This window comes from Carettochelys insculpta, chromosome 2, assembly GCF_033958435.1.
Source record: "Carettochelys insculpta isolate YL-2023 chromosome 2, ASM3395843v1, whole genome shotgun sequence".
Classification (NCBI taxonomy): domain Eukaryota; kingdom Metazoa; phylum Chordata; order Testudines; family Carettochelyidae; genus Carettochelys; species Carettochelys insculpta.
In genome coordinates, this window is record NC_134138.1 from 55,294,581 (window position 1) to 55,308,356 (window position 13,776).

The 13,776-nt window shown below is 44.3% G+C and overlaps 1 long non-coding RNA gene across 1 annotated transcript; it reads right to left on the reverse strand.

The window, feature by feature from the left end:
• Positions 1–3,932: 3,932 nt before the first annotated feature.
• LOC142009251 (uncharacterized) lies at positions 3,933–7,515 on the reverse strand. The gene is made up of 3 exons (XR_012644394.1): positions 7,449–7,515; positions 6,490–6,576; positions 3,933–5,673 (listed from the first exon to the last, which is right to left on the reverse strand). It is a non-coding gene; the product is annotated as an uncharacterized LOC142009251 (long non-coding RNA).
• Positions 7,516–13,776: the final 6,261 nt, after the last annotated feature.

Genomic DNA, 13,776 nt, shown 5'->3' on the forward strand with positions numbered 1-13,776 from the left:
TGGAAAGGTGATCAAGAAAGCCCAGTGTGCTACCCTTCTCCCCAGTGCTGGCTCCCTGGCTCTCACTGACCAGGAAATGCAGTCAATGGGAGCTTCACAATCAGCACCTGCAGGCTCAGGCAACATGCACTTTGCAGAACCTCTTGGCCTCTCTGCATCAGCACTGTACAGAGTGGCTGCTTACAGGAACCATACAGGAGCCAGGGCAGGTTGGGAGCCTACCTTAGCCCCACTGCACTGCTGACAGGGAGTGGCCTGAGGTAAGTGCTGCCCAGCTGGAGCCTGCACCCCCAACCCCTCCCACATCCCAAATGCTTGCCCCAAGTTGGAACCCTTCCTGCATCACAACTCCCTGCAGGACCCTCCAAACCCCAACCATGAGTCCCTGCCCACCCCCAAACTCCCTAGCACAACTTGGATCCCAAAACTTCTCCCACATGCCCATTCCTATCCCATCCCCATCCTCACTTCAGAGCCTGCATGCTGTTTGGAACCTTCACTTCCTCTGTCCCTTCCCCAGGTAGAAGCCCTTTCCTGCACCCTGAGCCTCTCATTTATGGCCCCACCCTCGAAGCTAGGGGGAAGTCTCAAGCTTCTGTTCCCTCCCACCACCATGGTGCTGTATGTGGCCCCTGACTGATTTTATCTGTGGGTCAATGACCCTGATAGAAGTAAGATTTCCCAACCTTGCTCTACACAAACTTTATCTAACCAGGACACAACGGATTTTGGGGAAAGGCTCATGACTGGGAAGCAAGAGAAAAAAAGCACTATTTTTTTCTAGTACCATCCCCGTGAAGAGGACTAATTTCCAAGTGTTCCACGTCTGCTCCTTCAAATGCCTCAGTGGCTAGATTTATGGCCAACTTATTATTTATCTCACAACAGCTTCCAGAGCAGTGTTCAGCAATCTTTATCACCTCATGGCACCCTTCAGCACTCATTATAATTTCACCCAGTCCCCTCTCACTTCCCCAGAGCCAGGAAATGCCCCCCAGCCCCACCACTCTAACCCAATCCCGCCCCCTTCCCCAGAACCAGGAGCCCGTAGTTCTCCACTATAACCCAATCCCCACCTCTCCCGTAGAGCCAGGCACCCATTTCTCCCCGCCACCCCAGTCTAATTCAAAGCCAGTGACTCACCAGAGCTGCCACCACATCCAAGTGCTTCTCCCATGTGGCACAGCGCATGAACAGAGAGGCAGACAGCAGTCCCAGAGTGCAGCTCTGAGGCACACCAAGTGCCACTTCATAGCACACCAGTGTGCCATGACACACAGGTTGAGGCATACTGCTCAGATCTCAAACAGGTCAACTCCCCCTATGCCTGACATGACAGATTGACTCTAAAATAAGTCCAATTAGAGGGAAGACCAAGGGGACATCCAGTATGACAGAGAGAGAGAGAGAGAGAGAGAGAGAGAGAACAATAGAAGGTCTGTCTTTCTGGTTGAGCATCCTAATCCCCAGTGCAAATCTTGATATCTATAATATAACCCGTAGAAATTTTTGTGTATCCTGAGGTTCGAAACCTCAGCCTCTGCCCCTACTGCAATAGGTACAAACTCTCCAACCAGAGGAAACCACACGGAGTTAAGATTGCAGTTTTCTATTTAATTTTAGCCATCAATCAACTTTTCATGCTAAAGTGTGCAAACTAGGAGTGAGTAACCAAACAGATACTATTTCTCTAAAAAGAAAAATATTGGCATAATAACTATGTAAGGAATAGGGGTTAACTGATTAGTTAAACATCACCTATAATTATATACATTAATTTTAAATACATTTCAGGCTTTAACAGTAATAAAACAAATTAATCGTATTAGTACCTAGCAACCTGAAATTTGCTTAGTAATTTGAAAGGGCAATTTAATTATTTGTTTTAATTTCTGGTGCATGACTCATCGAGTCAGACAATCACACCCAATTGTTCAAAAATAACATTTCCCAGAAAAGTGATCCAAAATCAATAAGAAAATTATTAAAATTGAAACTACATTTCTAAATGGCAAGAAAATAATCATGAATTAAAGTGATGCAATCTATTCAGCTGGATAAGAAAGATCAACAAAGAGATGAATGAGTTTGAAATACTCCCTCAATTTTTTTAGATGAAAAAATAATGAGATTGGTTTAAATGTTACTGAACAACATATCAGTTGAAAAATAACTGAATTTATGCACTGTTGAACAAAAGAGCAAGTATCAATGGTCACTCAAAGCAAAAACCAACACAAAGCAAAGATACAGTGTGAACAACTATATTTTGAATCTGTACCTGTGACCCAACAAATCTATACCGATGTCCAACTTTGCATACTATAGTGCTGAGATTTGCATCACCTCTAATGTGCAGTGTTCTTCATTCTGAATCCTAATCTTGCAAAGATTCACACAAGTGTGCAACTGACTACTCACCTCTGTAATATACTCCTGTGTGTTTGAATGATCAGGGCTAGTGTTCTGAATAATGACTTGTTTACAGATACACAAAGCAATAAAAATGCATGGCCATCCTTTATGTAAGATATCTCTTACAAACTCTACTGAGCTTTTATATTTTATATAATATTTTACAGACCATAACCAAAAAGTTATGATCTATAAAACATCTCTCCAAACTTTCCTCATTCTTTTTCACCATCAACAGTGTTGGAACCCAAAAGAATCATTTAAAAACTATCTTATAATAGCAATTGTTCAAAAATCATAAACGAATTTCAGCAGATAAATAAACTGGTGTCATAAGGATTATGCCCACTTATTTAGATAATATTTTGTTTTCTTATGTCAGACCTAATCTTGAAGAAGGCTGTACAATCTATTCCACTGGGGTCCCACATTTCCAGGGTCACAGATGAGTGTTTTTTATTAGGAAACAGGCCACTTCCAATCTGGGTTCAGAAAATCCAACTTTAATTAAAAACAAGACGGACTCATCTATGTCCTGGGGCAGTTTAAGTGCCAAAGAGGTCAATAGGAATTATACACGCATATATGAAGGCAGAATCAGGCCCTTAAATATCTTGGACAATTTATGCATAGTACTCTTTTGTTTAGGAACTTTTTGATGGTTGGCTTGAGTTAAAAGTGGCGGGGGGAAATTGCTATAAGGCAGAACTAGCCTCTATAGGGCTAATCGTAAATACCGCTTTTAGAATAATGACTTAGAAGAACAGAGTCTAGGAAATAAAGTACCCTGGGGAGGGAGGAACTTTAATTAGAAAAAACTGTTTTAAAAGTAAGCAGGAAATTGTCATTATCATGCTAAATTTAAGGTGGTGATTATGATAATGTATACTGGCCAATATGATATTCAAAGGGTCTTGGCATTATAAAAAGAAGGAAGCGGAGAATAAAAAACACTTAGATACTGGAAATAGAAGAGTCGTGGTGGGAAAAAAACCTTCACCAGCACTGGGATATGGGGAAATGACTATTTGCTTCTGTCATCTGTTCAAGGCCCTCGAATGGCTAATATCCTGTGTATTGCTTACAGTACTTATGACTCACTGCTCATCCAGAGATGAGGGCACTGAGCATCCTGTAAAGTCAGATTGTGCACTGGTCCTTCATTCACTATGTACTTAGAACATATTTGGATGAAAAACAAAACAACAATTGCTTTCCAGTCTCTTCAGTTTACAAATTTCTGTGAGGGGTGGTTAACTCTCTCTCATACCTCTCTTTTAATACCAGAAGAAAAATTTAAAATAGAAAGTAGCTAATACAGTATTCAAACCTGGACCACTTGTAGAAGTCAAAATTACTATGGTCGTAGCAGTATGTCTCATTACAAACATAGGGAATGCCGCAAATATTATGGTAAAATTAATCACACAGCTCAGCAGATGTCCATTTTTAAACTTTTCCACTTTATTATTTATTAAATTCGATATGTTGAACATAAAACAATTGCTAATCTTGTATAACATTTATAATGCTGGGTTTCCAAGCAGGAACACAAATTAACACACATAGTCCCATTTTCAATAACATTAAATTATGACATAAACCAGCAGAAGCATGGAAATTTTAAATAGAGCTTGATACAACATTCTCAATTAAGTTGTGCTGTGTATGTAGTTGTTGTAGCATGTACAGAGCCGAATAATGTCCTCTTTACCAAAGTGAGCCCCGTGGCCTTAGAAGTACATATGCAATTTTGTGCATAACCACGTTGTACATGCAAAACACTCATTACAACCTCAAATTGTGCACATGAAAGGTATGTGTGCATATCACTTCCTGACCTGTGCACATGCAATGGGTATTTTGTACACTTCCCTTCCATGTGCATAATAGTGATCCTCTAAAACTTTATATCATGGACTTAAAGGAAGGATTAAGTGACCAGGATATTACATATGGCAACTACTTTTGCAAATTACTGCTATGTCACTTCTTCTCAGAAAAACACACAAGATAAAGAAATGTCAGTCCAGGAATTATTTGCCTGATTTTTGTTTAAAACACCTTACCTACACTAAGAATTCTGTGTTTGTTGCCATTCCCCTCAATTTTACAAAACAAAACAGAAAACATATAATTCAAAACTAGGGGTGAAAGTAATGTTTAGAATGCTGATCAGTATTTTGTTCTTACAGATTCCTTTCAATCTGAATTACGACTACATAAATAGGCTTAGCAGGATGCAATTTAATATAACTTTAGTAGAGAATATCATTCATATTTTATATTTTTAAATGTATTTACATTTTAGAGTTTCACTAATTTATGGCAGTGTCAAATGATGGAGAGATCAGACAATAATCATTTAATGATAAATAAATGTTGAGATTCAAAAAGTTAAAGCCCCGTTAAAACACAACTTGTCAACATCACATTTCAAAATGTACAAACTAAATAGTCTTAAATCAAGCTCTAAAAAGTTCTCAAGCAGCAGTTTTCTTACATATCTGCAGATTTAGATGATCATAAATGGAAATATTTTTCACCAATTTGTGTTTGTATGGTGAAATGTGCATATGCTAATGAAAACCAATAAAAATCAAATCCTTCCAGTCCTAAATAAAGGCAGAGGTCTAGGACTTCTTAAAATGGGCATTACTGACACTCCCCCACTCGGTGAATTGTAATTAATCCAAAGAAAGTATTATAATCTATTATATAAATATATAGCGATTTTTGAAAGATGGATTACTGACTAAATTGAAAATTTACTACATGTTCGTTGTTTCTCATGTTGTTTTAACAACCCACCAGCAATGTATAAGAGCTACTTTTCTACAGCATATAATTAAGATTTCGGAGGGGGGTTGTTTTGTAACATATGCAACAGAGTGAGTGCACACTACAGACTTTGGATAAAATCCTCTCATTTTAAAAGTGCAAAATATTTGTGAGTTCCAAGAAAATAAATAAGTGTATGAAATTCCTAACTTCCATATGCATTTGTAGTCCCATAAAGAAAAATAGGCAAACCATTTCTCTTTATATCTAGAAAAAAAGTATTCCCTAACAGACACTTTGTTTTCAATGCTTAAATACAGAGCAGATTTTTATGACCAAATATCCCTGAAATCTGTTCACAGAGAATACACTAAACAGCACCATCACAATAAAGCCAACCATCCATAATACTGTGGATCCAAGCATTCAGCACCTCAACTTCAATAAAATATTCATTTCTGTCTGTTTCTGGAAAAGCTGTAAATTGGAGAAAAAAAAAAGCTTTCCAGATCATTATTTAATGCACCAACATCATGTCTCTAAATCAGGAACAGTTTAGGCACTATTAAGTAGCTTAGCACTATTATAGCAAAGTAACAGTTTCTTCTCTAATCTGGAACTCCCAGTGACTGTCAGGAAAGGAAATGATTCCCTAGCAGAGAGTGACATTAATAATCACCAAAACAAAAGGAAACACCTCAAACTATGCATCTGCTTATAATGAATCGTCATCCCAGTTATCTAAATCTGACCCAAACAACCTGCGTGCTGCCTTGATTACTCCTTGTTAAGAAGAGGAGTAGAAACAGGAATTAAGGGGTTTGGTATCCTTAGGGATTTGGTATACATGTCAGGCTCATATGGCAGTGAGCCAGTCCCTCTGACGGATTGCTGCTGCTGTCTCTCTCACAGCCACTTAAGATTTTATAATGGGCGTTTATTACACACACACACACACACACTTTTTATTCACAATCCAGCCCCGTTATTTGTAAGCACTAGCAGCTCCCTGCTCATAACTTGCACCTCCCGGTTTTATTCAGGGTTGTCAGCTAGCTACCCGCATGCCTAGGCTAATACATAAACTATCACACGCAGTTTAACCGACCTGGGCTCAATTAGTGCAGTATTTTGGACACATCCCAGCGATCAAGAGGCGGAGAATTTAGTGCCGTCTTGAGGACTCATATTTAGCTGGGGATCGAGAGATCTCTGTTATTATTAATAAGAATTATTATTATTCTCGTAACGTAATTTACAAAGAGTGGAAACGCCTACAAGGAGATGAAGTACCTGCACTGGGGAGATGTTCAGTTGTTCACTTCATCTTCCGTTGACAAGGAAACCAAACCGCACTTCATTCTCCAGGAAAACCTTCCACTGCCATCATTTTAAAATGTATTTATTTGTATATATGTGCACATCTATCATCATCATGATAATAATCATAATAAAATTATCTCGGTAAAAGAATAAAAAAGAGTAATGTACAAAAGTAACGATCATTGCTTTGGCTTTTTAAAGGAGAAAAAAGTATTTAAAAAGGCTCAACTCTAACAAGCTGCAAGAAAAGTTTCACGTTATAAACGGGCATCAAAGAAAAAAAAGCAAAAAAAAAAAAAAGCCGCTGATTGCACCGAACGTCAAAAAAGGCAACCACCACCAAAAATAATAAAATTAACATCTTGCTCAGTGGCCTGCGCCAGTATTGCAAGATCGCAAACTCTTTGTAAACACTGCTGTAAAATGCATTTGCCATTCACATCGCTAGACAAAAAATAAAAAATAAAATTAAAAAAAAAAAATCCGAACCACGTTTGGAAAAATCCTCTGCAGAAGAGTTAGAAACGCGCCTTTCTCGTATTTGCTTTAAAAAACCCGCATCCTATTTCACACTGCTTTCCGTTCTCGCGCCTTAACAAAACCAGTTGCATATCTAGAGCTAGTCAATCTCTCTCTCTTGTGGCTGGACTGGTTAAGTCTTAAATTGCATTGCCTTGCTCAATTCCCAGTGACTCCCAGCCCCAGCAGCACCTTTGGCTCACAGTTTAGTAACCATCGCATGCTAAGAAGAAGAAGAGGAAAAAAACAAAAAACAAAAACAAACCCCAAAAACTTGTCATCAGAAAAAAGGAGCAAAGCCCGGGAAACAATAATCAAAGAGGAAGAAAAAAAGGAAGAAAAATAAAAAAGGAAGAGGAAAAAAAACAGGACAAAAAGGAGGACAAGAATGCCAGCGGAAAGGTACTCACCGAGCGGGAGTAAAAGAGAGGAATAAAAATGAGTTACTACAAAATACAGTATGGCGGTGGAAGAAGGAATGAGGCGCTTCCCCCCTCCCGCCTCTCTAGTCTCTGCCTCAGGCAGCTGACACGTGATCCGCAGCCCGGCTGACTCGCCGGCGGGGGAAGGGGGTCGCCCCGCCGGAGCGGCCCAGTTCGCTCCCGCGGCGGCGGGAGAAGCGAGCGCGAGGCTGCAGCCCGCGGCCAGAGGCGGGAGCCGGCACCTTGGGCAGCCCGCGGCGGCGGCGGCGGGAGCAGAGCAGGTGCTTGTGGCTCCCGCGCCGCGCGCGCCCACCGACCACCCTTCCCCGCCCCGCAACCACACACGCGCGCGCGCGCGCGCCCAGGAGTGCGAGCGAGAGAGGCAGAGGGGAGTTGGAAGCGGGCGGGCGGCGGGGCCACAACTTGCCGCCTTGCAAGTTACCGCTGCTGCTCGCGGTGTCCTCCCGCCGCCGAAGGGCTTTACCTGCCCCATCAGTATCCCCTTCCCCTGGCTTAGTTGTCGGGCTGGGTGGCAAGTGCCAGCGCGAGCCAGCTCCGCTCCAGCGCCTCCTGCCGCTGCCCGAGGGGCGGAGTGGTCCGCACGTGCACTTTCTGGAGGGGCTGGAGGTGCTGCGGCCAGGTGCGAACCCCGAGCCGAGCGTGGCCCGAGCGATCTGGGCAGCACCCGCTCGCCTTTACATCTGGACCGAAACTGGAAAGTGGTGGGAGACGAGTCCATTATTTATTTCTCTGCTCTGTGTTGCTTCCCTGGCCTCTGCTCAGCGTTTGCCTCGGTGGGGTGGGATGGGGGGGGGGGGCTGTTGTTTTTAATGACAAAGTTATTGGCAGAGGTTTAAGTCGAACAAGTGACTCTAGAAGAGCTGCTCTGGGGAGAGCGCTTTGCAGGCAGCTGAGCCGGAGAAGCAGCCATGCATCATCACGCAGACGACCAGTTTCTCAGCAGGTTAACTCTTTCAGCTGGATGGTAGGTGAGCCTGTTGTTCTCAGCAGCTATCCTTGGCCACGTTTAATAACACCCTGTGTTTTCTCGAACAGTGTTTCTTACACTTTTTGAGACCAGGGAACACCCAACAATAATATTTTTTGTGTGGTACACCTATGAACATTTTCTTCAACAAAAAATAAAACATCTGACCAAAACAAACATACAGCAAAACCAAAATAAAGTACCTTAATCAGGTGTCACAGCAGTGAAGTAGTAACATTGTATCTGGTTCTAATTACATAAAATATGTGCCATGAGTGTAGTTTTCCAAATGCTCATGGCACACCTGTGAATTGTTCACAGATCACTGGTGTTCTGCAGAATGTAGTTTAAGAAACGCTGATCTAGAAGGGGCATTTGCAGTCATCAAGGAGCCCATCCTGTGCTCCTCACTCACCTGAGGTTTTGTCTGAGTGAAAGGGGCCCTAAATCAGTCAGGAGTGACTCTCAGGTTAGTCACTTAGATTCTCAGAGTACGTCTACACTTAGAAAAAGCTTGAAATGGCCATGCTAATGGCCAAATTGGAGGATACTAATGAGATGCCGAAATGAATATTCAGCACCTCATTAGCATGCTGCCAGCCATGGCACTTCAAAAGTGCTGCATTTTGCTTGCATGCAGCTCATCTACCCCGGGGTCCTTTTCAAAAGGACCCTGCAAGCATCGAAATCAGCTGATAGGAATAAGGGGATTTCAATGTTTCCAGTGTCCTTTCGAAAAGGGCCCCACGTAGGCGAGCCGCGCACAAGCGAAATGCGGCACTTTGAAAGTGCCACAGACAACAGCATGCTAATGAGGTGCTGAATATTCATTACAGTGCCTCATTAGTATTCTTCAGTTTGGCCGTTAGCATGGCCATTTTGAAATTTTGACCAAGTGTGGTCAGAGTCTTGGTGTTCTGAATTGGACACCATCGTTATAAACTAAGCAAGAAATATCCCAGACGTCACTCACACTTAAACCTGTATAAAAGCTGTGTATGGTGGTATTTGTTTGTTGGTGTTTTGTTTGTTTATTTGTTTTTGTTTTGTGACTCAGACTTTGAGTTCAGAAGGGATCAGCATGGTCATCTCATCTGACCCGGAGATTGGAGGTCACAAAACGTCACCCATCTACACCTCTAATACACTCATAACTTGTGACTGCAGTCCTCAAAAATTGATTTAAAGCCTTCAAATTACATAATGGCCACCATTTATTCTAGTTTAAACCATCAAATGACCTGTGTTCCCCACAGCAGAGCATAAGCAGTGTGTGGAGGTCCACATGCACCCCCAGCATCGCTCTCACACTCTCACCATTGTCACGCCAGGGACTGGTGGGCAAAAAGCGGAAGCGGGTGCTTAAAAGAGCCTCACCGCCCGCACGGTTTGTTCGGGACCCCGAGAGCCTTTTCCCCCAAGGAGGGACGATGGTACAAACTGCGGACCCGCCCCCGCTCTCCAGACAGGTGAGAGAACTTGGGGTGTTGCACGGGACCTCCTATATCTCACTTAGCCCCACCCCAGCACGCAGAGGCCGGCGACAGAGAGCGAGAGGGAGAGAAAGGGACAACACCAATTAAAGGAAGCGAAACGGAGGAAATTTATTAAAAGGACAGAGAACCAGATAACTTATCACTAAATTAATTTTCACAAACTACATCTATAGAAATATATTACACTACACCACGAACATAAATTAATCAAAAGTATCCTTGGACTATCAAACTGCGCTTTCAGGCCGGGGCACTACTCCCGACCCAAGTGGCCGGATGTATCCAGCCTTTTCCCGGAAGGACGTATCCATACCAGTATGAAAGGGCGGGTAGGTGGTACCACTTCCTACCTGCAGTCACGTAGTGAGCAAGTCCAAGAAATTAGGTTGGGCTAGGGAAATCAATATTTTACTTAACCATTAACTATACTACTTAACTATCATTAACTAGGAAATAACAAGCAATTAATAATAACTATATACAAGTACAGTATTGACCAAGTACAATTTTCCCGGGAGTTTAGGCCCGGCCCTCAAGGGGTCAGACCCTCAGGGACTGCGGTCGGCTCGTCAGCCTGCCGCGCAGCAAAGGAAGCTACCCCTTGCTTCCCCAATGGGGACCCCGATATCCCAGGTGAATTTAAATGAGGGTTGTTTAGTTTAGTTACGTGTTAAGATCAGGTGAGTGGTCGCGTCCAGTTGTCAAAGCCGGTAAAGAAGGTAGTGTCCGGTAGTCGAATTCGGTAAAGAAGGTTGTATCCAGTAGTCAAGTCTGGTTGCAAGGTCGTTGAGGTAAATGCACAGGCGGTGGAGCTGCCGGAGGAGCAAGGAAGGCTGGATGACGTTGGTGGGCCCCCGGTTTCCTCACCGGGTATGCAGTACCCGTAGCCGGCGCCATGGGCCAGTTCGCCAGCCAGTGAGTATGCCTGGAGACCCACTTGCTGCTCCTCGATGCAAACGCGAGGCTAGGGAACGTGGGGGTGCTTGTACGATGGCACCGCTTCACAGCTGCCTAGGCCCTTCCCCTGAGGGAAGCCGCAGCTGCAGTGATCAGCTCTTAAGCAGCTCCCCCTGAGGGAGACTGCCCATACAGTGATTGTCAGCTCTGAGGCAGCTCCCCCTGAGGGAGGCTGCAGGTACAGTGATTGTCAGCTCTCTGTGCTTTCCTTCTGCTCGCCAAGGGGCAGGGACTTCTCCTCCTAGACTGAGCTGGGGGCTCAGAATTTATAGGAAGTTCTCATGATTATTTACAAGGTAATTTTAATATTCTTGATCCTGTGTTGCAGTTTTCAATAAGGTCCTCCTTTCAGCCGAAGGTTCTAGAAACTCTCCCCCTTCGGCCAATCGGAGGACACCATTTTGATCCTAGCTCCAAGCTCCATGAGTTCAGGTTACCTGGGAAACCAACTGCCTCAAAATGGCCGTTGGTGCTGCAGCAAAATGGCAGCCTGTGACATTTTAAGTTTTCCATGTACCCGCATAGATTTTACCTCAGCCAGAGGTTTGTTTTCCCTGACACACGGAGGCGGTTATGTCCTAGAGATAAAAATCCCCGACAACCATCAGGTTGGCACTAATTCCAATGAGTGTGGGGGCAGTCCCCACACCCCCTCCCCGGATCAGCATACCCCAAGAGCAAGCTCACTGGTCATACTCTTGGGCCATGCTGTTCCAGGGGTGGGGCCAGGGGGGAGGCGGACTGTCCCCAACTCATGGGACATGGTGCTTCTGCAGGAAGAGGAAGGTGGGGAATGGATGGAGCAGGGTCAGGAGGGGCATTGGTGGGGAAGGAGTGGAGTATGGGCAGAGCAGGTGTGGCAGGAGAAGGGGCATGGGCAGAGCAGCAAAAGTAAAGAGAGGAACATGAGTGGGGTAGGGCATGTGGTCAGTGTTCCTCCCCACAAAAATTTCCACTTCTTCTGCAGAGGTCGGGGACCCCCCTCTTCCCCAGGTCTCTGTCACTTTTACCCCAAATCTGAGGATCAGTGAGCCTCTCTGCATGTGGGAAAAACCAATCAGCCACATGCCTGGGAAATAATTCTCTGTGATAACTCAGAGTCTTCCAAATCTACTGTCCCATCTCTGGCTTTTGGTGATATTTACTAATAGCAGTGGTGACTGGGCTGTTGGTGGCAGTGTCCGTGTCTACACGAGCCCCAAACTTCGAAATGACCACGCAAATGAGCTGATGGGAATAAGGGGACTTCGAAGTAGGCGGAGTCCTTTCGAAAAGGAGCCCAGTCGGGATGAGATGCGCGGCGGCGAGGCGCATCAATTTCGAAGTGCCGCGGCCGCCCGCATGCTAATGAAGCGCTGAAATGCATATTCAGCACTTCATTAGTAAGCTTCGAAATGACCATTTGTGTGGCCATTTCGAAGTTTGGGGCTCGTGTAGACGTAGGCAGTATGATAAATCTTGTCATACAATCCCCTCCATAAACTTACTAAGCTCAGTCTTGGAACCAATTAGGTTTTTTGCACCCACTGCTCTCCTATAAGGCTCTTCCAAAATGTCACTCTTCTGATAATTAGAAATCAACATCTAATGTCAAGCCTAAACATAGGTCTTTAACTCAAAGAGCTCCTCTACTTCCCTGATGTTCATGCCTTGGATATATTTGTAGAGAGCAAGTATATCTCTCTTCAACTTTCCTTTGGTTGGGCTAAACAAGCCAGACTCTTCTTATAAGGTAGTTTCTCATAAGAAACATAAGGGCTACATCTACAGTAGCACACTACGTCGAAGTAGCCTATTTCGAAGTAAGAACATCAAAATAGGCTACTTCAACGTGTATCGTCTACACATCCGCCAGGGCTGGTGCCATTGACGTTCGATGTCAAAGTAGCGACGGAGAACGTCGAAAGCAGCCGCCCTGGAAGGAAATGCGGAGCGTCCACACACACAAGTGCTCCCTGTCAAAATAAGGGGCCAGCAAAGCCCTGAGCCGCTCCCTTAAAGGGCCCCTCCCAGACACACTTGGGCTGCACAGCACGAGATCCACAGAGCCAACAAACGGTTGCAGATCCTGTGAACGCAGCATGGACCCCCAGCTGCAGCAGTAGCAGCAGCCAGAAGCCCTGGGCTAAGGGCTGCTGCGCACAGTGACCACAGAGCCCCACAGGGGCTGGACAGAGCGTCTCTCAACCCCTCAGCTGATGACCACCATGGAGGACCCTGCTATTTTGAAGTAGCAAGGCGTGGATCATCTACACACGCCCTACTTCGATGTTCAGCATCAAAGTAGGGCGCTATTCCCATCTTCAGAGATGGGAATAGCAATTTCGATGTCTAGCCGCCTAACGTCGATTTCAACGTCAAAATAGCACACGGTGTGTGTAGACGCAACGCGTGCTATTTCGACATTGTGCTGGCTACTTCGAAGTAGCCGGCTAGTGTAGACGCGCCCAATAACAGACATACTGGGTCAGAATAAAGGCCCACACAGCTCAGCGTCCTGTCTTCCAGCAGTGGGGAATGCCAAATGCTTCAGAGGGAATGAACAGATCTGGTAATCATCAGGTGATTCATTTCTGGTCACCCATTTCCAGTTTCTGGCAAAAAGAGACTAGGGACACCATCCCTGCCCATCCTGGCTAATAGCCATTGGTGAATCTATCCTCCATGAAGTTATATAGTTCTTTCTGAACCCTGTTATAGTTTTGGCATTTACAGCACCGATGTACCTTTCCATATGAATATAACATAACGGATGTGATTTATTTTCCATGTAAGGCTGTGATTTACTAAATATGATTATGCCATTTGTACGCATGTGTTTTTTGATCTACATTTCATATTTGCTGCTTTGGGAATTCCCACTGCTGATATTTCA